The sequence below is a fragment of the Anser brachyrhynchus genome (genome assembly GCF_964034855.1).
Source record: "Anser brachyrhynchus genome assembly, chromosome: 1".
NCBI lineage: Eukaryota > Metazoa > Chordata > Aves > Anseriformes > Anatidae > Anser > Anser brachyrhynchus.
Window position 1 is genome coordinate 147247093 of NC_137694.1, and position 9973 is coordinate 147257065.

Consider the following 9973-nt stretch of genomic DNA (forward strand, 5'->3'; position numbering starts at 1 on the left):
GCATAAACCAGTCCCCACAGGCCTGCTTGCCACTCTTTTACTCATCCACTCCCAGCGCTTTATGTAGGCAAATCCTGGTGCTCACGAAAGCGGCTGTCTTGGCCAACTCCGTGTTTGCAAAACATGCTGGCTTCATCACAAGAAGGGCACCTGGGAAGGGCTACCACCAGATTTGCCAGCTTTGTGTCAACACAGGAAGGCCGCAGAAAAGGCTTTTACTACATACCTTGCACAGGCAAGTTCACACAGCAAACATGACAGGGAAGATTGATCACCCCTTGAAACAATTCCCCTTGCTAAAGCGTTATGGCCAGTACACAAGCAGCGTCAAGGGGCCTTGCCACCTGAGCTTCACATTCACAAATACTTTACCTTAGGTCTGGGGCCAGCCCTTTACTCCTACAGCTGGGGTGAGATGAGGAAAACATGACAGAAAGTTGCAGGCTTTTTAAAGCAAGAAGCTCAAAGTCTGCTGCATGGAGGCACTTATTAAATAGTTCGGTTAAATAATTTGATTTGGTCTGGCTTCAGCTGCCACTTTTCCTCCTCGACCCTTCTCTATTTCAAGCCACCTGAGCAGGCTGCATCTGGGCCAGCGGAGCTGGGCAGGGGGAAGGACACGGTGCGGCTCCATGCAAGAAGCTGAGTGAAGCCTTTCCTCTCCCCAAAGAGGGTCTGAGATCTGCCCTAGGGAGAAAAAAAAGGGAATTTCAGCTGAAACAGCTACCAAAGGATGGTGCTCAATGTGTGACAGGGCACCTTTCACCTATTTGGCTGCCTGGCTCCTAGTGACGGGTCCGTGGCACAAACCCAGAACTGACTCAGAGCTGCTCCGAGGAGTTTGTTGGTTGGTGAAAAGACGAGAGAGGCTGGAAGCTGGGAGGTTTGCAGATAGGTTGCTGGCCTCAAAAACAGGTATGGGAACCACTCACCTTGCTATCAAACAGGAGGGAGAAAATGCTTACCTTCATCCTTCCCCTTTGCCACACAGTAAAGTGAAAAACCACCCAAGCAGCTGGAGAAGTTTTAGTAAAAAGATATGTAAAAGCTTGCTGCTTTCTGCGGAGAAGACTCTGCTGGGACTCTGGCTGCCTGACTCCAAGGAAAAGGTGTGTGGTTACTGCTGACACTGATTGCTCAGCTGTTTACGGCAGAGAAGAGGTGGTTGCCATCCCACAAAGGGAAAGCTGAAATCTTAATGCTGTCAATAAGAAATTAGAGGAAGGAATTGTTTTACCACACAAGTCGAGTGGTAAAACGGGAAGGAAATTACCAACTTCAGCACTGATGCTGAATCCCAGTTTTATTGCTAAAACTAAGCAGAGCGGCATGCAGGCGTTTCTAGCCAGTGACTGAGTCACTTCAGGAGTCACAGTTTTGCTGGTACATGCCCATAGCAAACATCCAAGGTCTGATGGTGACTGCCAGCCCACGTATCAAACGGTAGAGGAGGACTTGATCCAGTTGTGTCATACTGAGAGTGCTAGCTAATTAAAAATGGAAACTTACCCCCAGATCTGTGGTGATAACATCAGATGAGGGGATTGTTGGCATTAGGTTGTTTCTTTCTCAGCATCCCATCCCTTCCAGATGGGAATTATTTGTACTTGGATATGTGCTAAGTCTTTAATTAGAGTGCTCAGAGATTTATAGTTGAAAAGATCTACACAAGGCAAAAATAGTAACAATTATTATTCCTTTGGTGATCTTTTCCATTACCAGCTGTTTAAAAATATGTATAATATGCTAAGTATGAGGCCTTATTGCTTCCTTTGTTTAACTCTGTATTACTTAATTTTTTTTGCAGTATATATATTTTTATTTTGTTTGCTTTAGCTCCTTGGCTGCCTCATCATGAGCTAGACCCTATTAGAATAAGTGATACACAGAAAAGGAGGAGATGGGCATTGCCCCAGTTCTTTACAGTTTGATGGCAGCATAAAAGACAAGAGAGAGTGATTAAAGGGCTGAGACAAAGCTGGGCAGTGCAATTGGCAGCAGTGTCATTAGCCTACTGTGACTGCTGCTGGTGGCATGGCAAAGAGGGATTTTAAGGAAGAAGAGCTGTGAGGAGGATCAGGAGGGTGCTTTGATGGTGCTTTTCCTGTGGGGAACGGCTTTCTAAGAGAATGGGGAAACGTCTCAGTCCTTCTCTTCAAGGTGCTTCGTGGCACAGCCCAGGACCACTCAGGCAAGGGCTACAGGTCACATTTGCAGTGCAGAAGAGACACGGCTTGTGAAATGCTGTTTAGTTGCCCTTCACACAGAACGAAATCATACAAACTGAGAGGTATCTTGAAAAGCCTTTTGTTTCCACTGCTCCTCAACTTTTTTTTGTCAAAGGAAGCTTGTTTGTATAGCAATTCCACAAAGATTTGCATTTATAATGATAAAGAAAGGGCCAAAACCTGAAGGACTGTCTCTTATTGTTACTTTTTTGTTAGTGTTGTTGTTAGTTCATATGTGCAAGTAGCTGCATTGTCCAGTTTTTAAGGATATTTCTCTGCAGTCATTCCCTGGATCACTTTCTCATGCTTCATGGAGCAGATCACAGGCTGGGGAGCACTGATGTTACCTATCCCCATGCCTGGAAATGGGATCATCTGTCCTTAAAATAGTTTGAGAGGTTACCCATCTGAGGGCCTGCTCCCACCTACAGTGACAGAGCGAGAAGATGGCAAGGAGTGGGACGACGATGAGCTCAGGCGAGCTCTGCTCAGCCGAACCACAGCTGATGGCTAACCACCTCCAGAAGCAAGCAGCATGGCAACAGACCAGGATGGAAGCATTTGCAGAAGAGACAGGCCTTTCACACATGAAAGTGTTTGTGCACTGATCGTTCAAACAGTTTCCCTCTCACGGTAGTTTTCTGTTCCATGCAATTGTGCAGCAGGGAACGACATATGAGGTTATTTGCTGCTTTTTATTAGGAAGAATGGGATTCAGGTTACAAAAGTCGAGAGGTACTACGTTCAAACTCAGTCACAACCAATGCAAAAGGAAATGTAATGAAACATGTCAGAGACTTCATGTGTTTTCTTAGAAGACTGAAGCATTTTTGGCCATATTTTCTGTGAGACAAATATGGTGAGTTATTGCCACCTCTTCATTTTGAGAATTTTTACATTGCATATGTCCTAAATTGTACACACTAATTCCTTCTAAAGAACATTGTATTCTTTCCATAATGCATCCTGTGACTCAGACACAGAAAATCTGTCGCTGAAGCCTGTTGTCTATATAACCTGCCAGTATACTGGAAATTAGTACCACCGAGAAGTAGAACAAACAACCTTAAAGGGGAAGAATATCCCTCCTTTCTTAAGAATGGAAAGCTTGATAATGAGCAAACATTGTTTAACAGGCTTTGCTTATTCATAAGAAAAGACAAAGAGGACATCCAGGAGAGCTGCAACCAGCACAAAGGATTCCAGCTTCTTGAAGGTCAGACTGACATACTGGTTTGCTTAGCCACAAGGCAAAGGCTTGTGAAGTGGATCTATTGTCAGGAACTCCCACAACATATCAAATACCACTGGTTCATTAGTGTTACTAAACAGACACAATGAGAAAATATTCTTTCTCCCTTTTAAAGAGACTTGTACCTTTTAGAGATTCCGGCACAGACAAAATCCACCATTTTCAGTGAAGGTGAAGACTTCTGAAGAGAAGTAAGAGGTCTCTTCCCCTTTACTGGAGAGCACAGGTGACGGTTATCTAAGGGCATGTACAGTTATGATGCCATTATCAAGGACATTTTAATCTCTGGCTTTTAATTCCTTTTAAATAACTGTGTTTGTTTTAGTGTGACACCATCCTGCAAACAGCAATTAGGCTGAGTGCCTCTTTTGTCTGCCTGTCCCACCCTGCACAGTCCATGCGGTGCCTTAGAGTCCCTCTTGCTTGTATCCTGTCAGCTCAGCACCTCTCAGTTTCTTTCTCATCCTCGTCTGTGTCCCCAGCAGAGTCTAAATGGATGTAATAAATGCTGTGGGAAAACAGGACATGTCTCATGGTCGTTACTGGTGGAAGAAGAACTCGGGAATTTTTTTGGTGAGACGAGAATTTTAACCAAACCCTACGTTATATACATGGTAAACATCAAAGGACTTAGAATAACATACTAAACATTTTGTTCGCTTGGGTATAACATGTCATCTTCAGGCATGTTTCTGGAGCAGATTGGGCCGCAACGCCGATGCATGAGAAAAGGCTTTGGAGGGAAAGAGAGCCTTTCAACAAAATGAATAAAGACAAAGAAGGACTGAAAATTCACACGCACAGCTAATCAGCCTGCTCAGTGGTACATAAAGAGGCTGGGGGGGCAAGGAGCTTGGCAGGAGCCTGGGCTAGCCAGAAGTGAAGATCAAAGTGTAGTGTTCCCCGCGATGCAGGTCAGCATGAGGCCTTGCCACGAGGCCTGGCCACGAGGCCTTACCATCTGGCCCTGAAATACTGACAAATGGCTGGGTCATGTTTTCATACGGATTTAACTGACATGCCGCTACCAGAGCTAAACCATAAAAACTGTATTTCTTGCTGGAGGGAATGTTAACCCTCACTGGCTGAAAAAAAACATACTTTTTGGTTCTTGAGGGAAACTCCCAGGTCTAATCCTTAAGGTCTGCCTAACTCCTGGGACAGTAGTTGTCAAATATGTGGCGCATTTAAGAAGTACTTCACCTCGTCAGGGAATGTGCTAGCAGAGAAAGACAACCTCAGTGAAACCACATAGAAGAGGTTACTCTCTGGAGGAAAAGCTGGTGATGTATTACAGCGGCAAGGAACAGTGCTGCAGACGTGATATAAAATATGGTGCGTCCTACAAAAGCAACTCTGAGTCCCTGGAATAACTCAAAGCACCTAGCTCTACTGCTGATAACTCATGTACCCATCGCATTTGTTAACAGGCAGATGACAGGCCATAAAGCTACACACATAGTCTTGCATCAATCATGGTGTGATAAGCGTGGACAAGTTACATATGGGTGACAGAGAGTGACGCTGGGGCTGGGAAAAAAATCAAACAAAAATGCAGAGAGAGTTCACAACATGAATCTCTTCTTATGCCACCAGAGGAATACAAGAAACACCGGCTTTCCTGAGCCACTTTAAAAGATACAGCTAACTTCTGTCTCCCTTCTATTTCTTTATGTCAATGGAGATGATATAATAAGGATAATGCCTCTCCAGTCATAATCAATGCTGAACAAACTTCCTCTTGGAAGCAGCAAAGCTGTATACTTTCCAGATTTATTTCTGAATGTAGAGGGGTGGATGCATGCGTCTTGCTCAAGCACAGTTTCATAGGAGCTCAATGAACCGATCCAAAAACAGTTGCTTAGGCTTCCTGTAAGGAGGTGGATGTCTGAAACAAGAGGGATGACACATCTTCTGGAGATGCCCACATACGGCTGCTGTTCCCTGGCTGCGGGGGGAGCCCAGGCCCTGCTGTGGGATGATGCAGCCAGCACACAGGTGGCCGTGGTGGGAAGGGGGATCCCACGGGGGGCAGCTGATCTCTGTGGGGTGTGCGGTGCCCCCAGTGCTTTGAGCAGCCCACCCAAGTGCCAACACCTCCAATTCTGGGAGTTAAATGGAGGGCAGACTGCTTGGGGCAGCAACAGGCAAACTTTCAGCTGTGAAAAAGAAAAATAAAAAAGATGGGAGAGACACCGTACCAAACCCACTTGTGTTGGGATGGTGCTCATCTTCTCATCCCTGCTCTCAGCCCAGGCTTTGCTGCTGCCCCGGTGCCAGTCAGTGGGAAATGAATCACCACAGCAGCGTGATGAATCAGCAAACAGTAAACACGGTTCCTTGTGTTATCTAATGGTGATGCACTGAGGATGTGGTTGATTAGAGAGTCACCCTCTCCCTGGCAGACTTTCTCAGATGGTTTGCTAACCGGCAGGGTGAAGCTGATGACCTGACAGCCAGAAACGTACGCACTCCCCTGCAGGTTACCTGTTATGCAGCAATAGCCACAAATATGTGAAAAATGTAAAAAATGCAAAAGATTAAAAAAGAATCCCACTCTTTTTTTTTTCTCTTTTCCCTTTGTGAAGGTTTGGAGACTGTGCTGTTAACTCCTCTGAGACCATGATGAGGCCACAGATACTCATGTCAAAGAGCTGTGGATGGGGGATGAAAGCCATCTGCTGCCAAGAGTGGCAGCAAACCCACATGCCATCTGAGTGCAAGCCATTTTTGTAAACACACGCAGCCACACAGGCTTGAGTCTTAGCTGTGAACAGTATCCTTGTTTTTGACTCTGCAACAGTACTTTCTTGATGTTCGTCTTTACAGGAAGGGCGTTTTTTTGTTCCTTTGCTTTTCTTTTTCCAATCACAAATATATTTTGTATGGGGAAAGAAAGGAACACAATTTAAGGAAACATAACTAAGCCCGATTATTATAGACATGGTTGATAGGTCTGGCCAGAAAAATACCTTGGTTTCAATTGTTTATAACTTTAAACAGATGGTCTGAAATTTTCCATTCTCTGACTTCAGTTTGATTTAATCAGAGGCTTCAGAGGGGGGTGAGCTTGTATCTTTTCATGTCAGCTGTGGGTCAGGCACTACAAAATAGCACTAAGGGACACAGTGTTGTTTTTTCGCGTTAAAAAATATGTAAAGGTTGCAATGTCACCATCCTCAGGAGGAAGGAATGACAGCTTGGCAGGAAATGTACTTTTGCCTGTTTCCAGGTTACAACTGTCTGAAAAAAATATGTGTTGCATATGTAAAGACCTGCTGGGGACTTTTATCTTTATTTTCTGGAAGCAAAATCCAGCTTAGAGCTGAGTAGGCCCTTCTCTATAACTTCAGTTCCCTCAGTCTCTTGGCCATCCTGGGTACAGGTGAGGAACTGAGACCTGGAAGTCTTTCTCTGCTATGTTTTGAGTCCCAGAAAGAAGCTGAGAAAAAGCCTTTCCCACAAGGCTTACCTTGGGTTACCTGGCTTTGATTAGAGAAAGTGCCAAACAATGTCAGCTGCTCCAAAAGCTGGGTCCTCAGCATCTCAAGCTGTCCATCCAAAATGGTTAACGCACACAACATGGACACTTCTGACACGGGTCTCAGTTCCTGTGTGTAATCTGGAGATGATGCCACCCTCATGGTTTGCATATAAGTCACGCAGAAAGTCTTCTGAGAAAATAATTGTCTCCTTAAAACAAGACGCGTGGGATGTTCAACAAATAGGGCTTGAGAACCTGCAAGGGAAAAAAAAATGCCTACCTGACAGTGAGTGCTATCCATGCAGGGACTGTCTGTGTTTGCAGTGAAAGGAAAAAGAGTCCTGGAAAAATGGAAAAAAAAAAAAAGCTATATGTAAGACATTTGACATCCAGGTCTGGTTATATTTTCCTCCTCCACCAAACTACCGTGGTCAGAAGTTTGAACCCCAGCATGTTACCCTGCACGGACAGACCGGTAGGTTTCCCACTCAGAAAGAAAAAAAAATAAAAAATCCAGGGGAACTCAGACGGGTTTTGGCCCAGTATCCATGATGTTTGACTGGGACAACTTTCAAATGGCCAAAGTACCATTGGCTTTGGTAGTTTGGGGTTATTGCCTTAGGGAGTGTTGACTCCATTTATAAAGGCACTCTGGTGTGATCTTGAGACTGTTTCTGTCCCAAGCCTTCTCTGCAGCCAGAGCAGACACAACTATCCCCTTTGTGACCCTTGGGAGTGCTGGTGAAAAGGGAGCCAGGCACCTTGCATGGAGGAAACTCATCCTCTGGCATATCCCTGTCTAACAGCAGTGGTGGCTCCCCGCTGATTCCAGCTGCTGCCAGTGCAGCAGGTAAGGAGCCTGAATTTGGGAGCGAAGAGACACAACACTCGAAGCAACAGCACTAGCTGTTCAGTGATAACCGCATCACGTGCACAAAAAGCGATGGCTGGGTTGCAACGTAAAGAGCAGTCTGAAATCTGCCAGGCGGCTGCATTGTAAGAGAGAGGGCTGGATCTGAAGCTCAGGAAAATCAGCAACACTATACCACTGCTTCCAGCAGTGCCTGTGCAGAAAAAAAAAAAAAAGAAATGCCAGAAAATGAGCTACAGCTTCTTACATCTCTGGAGTAACGATAGGCTGTTTGCTTTCCTTTTGTAAACTATTATGAAAACCGAAGCATATTGAACATGTCTTGACTTTTTTTTTTTTTTTTTAATCTGCCATTGGTGCTTGTGGCAGCAGACTGGAGTGATTGCAGTGATGAGCAGAGGAACCAGCTCCCTGGCTGCCGGCCAGCCAGCCTGCGTCCTCTCCAGTAACCAGCTTATAAACGACAGGGAAATGATGTAGTTCCGAAGAACAGCTGAGGTCAACTGCTGGAATCTGTTGTTTGGTGGGTTTTTAAATATTTTCCTCCAGGCCACGGACCAAAGCTGCCAAGATAGATGGAAGCACTTTTTAAGAAGAGGGCAGGCTGCGTGTTAAGGTGCTAGATGCCCAGCTCCCCGTGGTGTGGCAGCCAGGGGACAGCAGGAAGGGACGGGGACACTGGGCCAGGTTGTGCAACTGAGGCAGGAGCCATTCAGTATCAAAGCCAAATAAAGAAAGAAGGGCCAGTTTCCCAACTTCTTCAGATTCATAGGCAAAATCCCTCTGTAACATCTGCTCCTTCCAGATCTCATCCTCAAACCTATGAAATATCATGATTGCTGCTGATTGTATGGGATTCCTGGCAGTGACAAGGAAAATGACACCAAAAAGTTTTTTTGTCAAGTCGGAGGCAGAAAAGTAATTCAAATGCAAGCACCGTCTCCTTAGCTAATCCTACTCAAAAAATTGTTTCCTACTATGAGATAAAAATGCATGTTAAATCCTCTCCTGTTTAGAAGAAAGTCATTTTAGAAGCAGTCATTGGGTAGACTACCTCCAAACAGCATTTAAAGCATGGCAGAATCTTTGTTACATATCTGTTAGCTTCATTTACCACCAAAGTGAAAAGACGTTCGAGCATCACAGAGCAGCCAGCGTCGCTTCTAGTCACGGGAAGAAGTTTTCTCATCTGCAGGAACCCGAAGCTCTTGCTCCTCTTTTCTTGAGCAAGATTATCTGTGGGCAAGCCAGGACCGGCGAGTCACTGCTGGGTCACTGGGAGGCAGATCACACTTTGATGCCTCACTTCTCTTGCCCGTAACACGCTAGGGTGGTAGGACAAAAACCATGTGGGTTCATTGATTATCAGCCAGGGAAGTGTTTGTGATCAGTGTAAGCTCCTCACAGCACAGCCTCTAGCGCTCCCTGCAAGAGTTTTTGATTTGAGCCACAGTTGCTCCTTCAAACAAGAATTCATGCAGAGTTTGTTGGCTTAATGCCGAGTATGTTTGGAAGGAGGTGGGGGTTTTAACCATAACAGCTTGCTATGAGATAAAAAAGAAAAAACAGCAAAACAGGTTGAAGGCAGACTTGGTTTAAAATATGTTAGTGGCAATAAAAACATTCACATTTGTTCCAGTAAATTTAGCATCCAAAATGAAGCTTTAATGCTACCTCTATTTTGTTGTTGTTGTTCATGTTGAACTTGCATATTTTGAATGACAAATGTGAAGAAAGTACTTTGAGAAATCAACTTTCGATGTTAACACGCTTTAATTGTTAACAGTGACCTATCCTACCCCATCCCGTCCTGTCCTACCCTATCCCAGGTATGTTTTTACCATGCTCATCAGAGAGGAATGCGAATGCCTCCTAACCATGCATTAAATGGTACCTCTAGCAGCTGTCATACCTGGTTTGCTCTCTTCCCTTATCATCTCCCCAGGGCAAGATGTGTATCTGAAATGTTTTGGTAGAGGTGTTTTTTTAGACGTACATGCTGTTTCTATTAGATTAGACAGATTGAAGAGGTACACTTGATGCTCGCAGTGAATGACAACACGCTTTTGCAATTCCAAATGTCATCTTAGTTGTTTGCTGTATTTATTTTAACATTTGTTTTTCATGGTTTTTTTTGT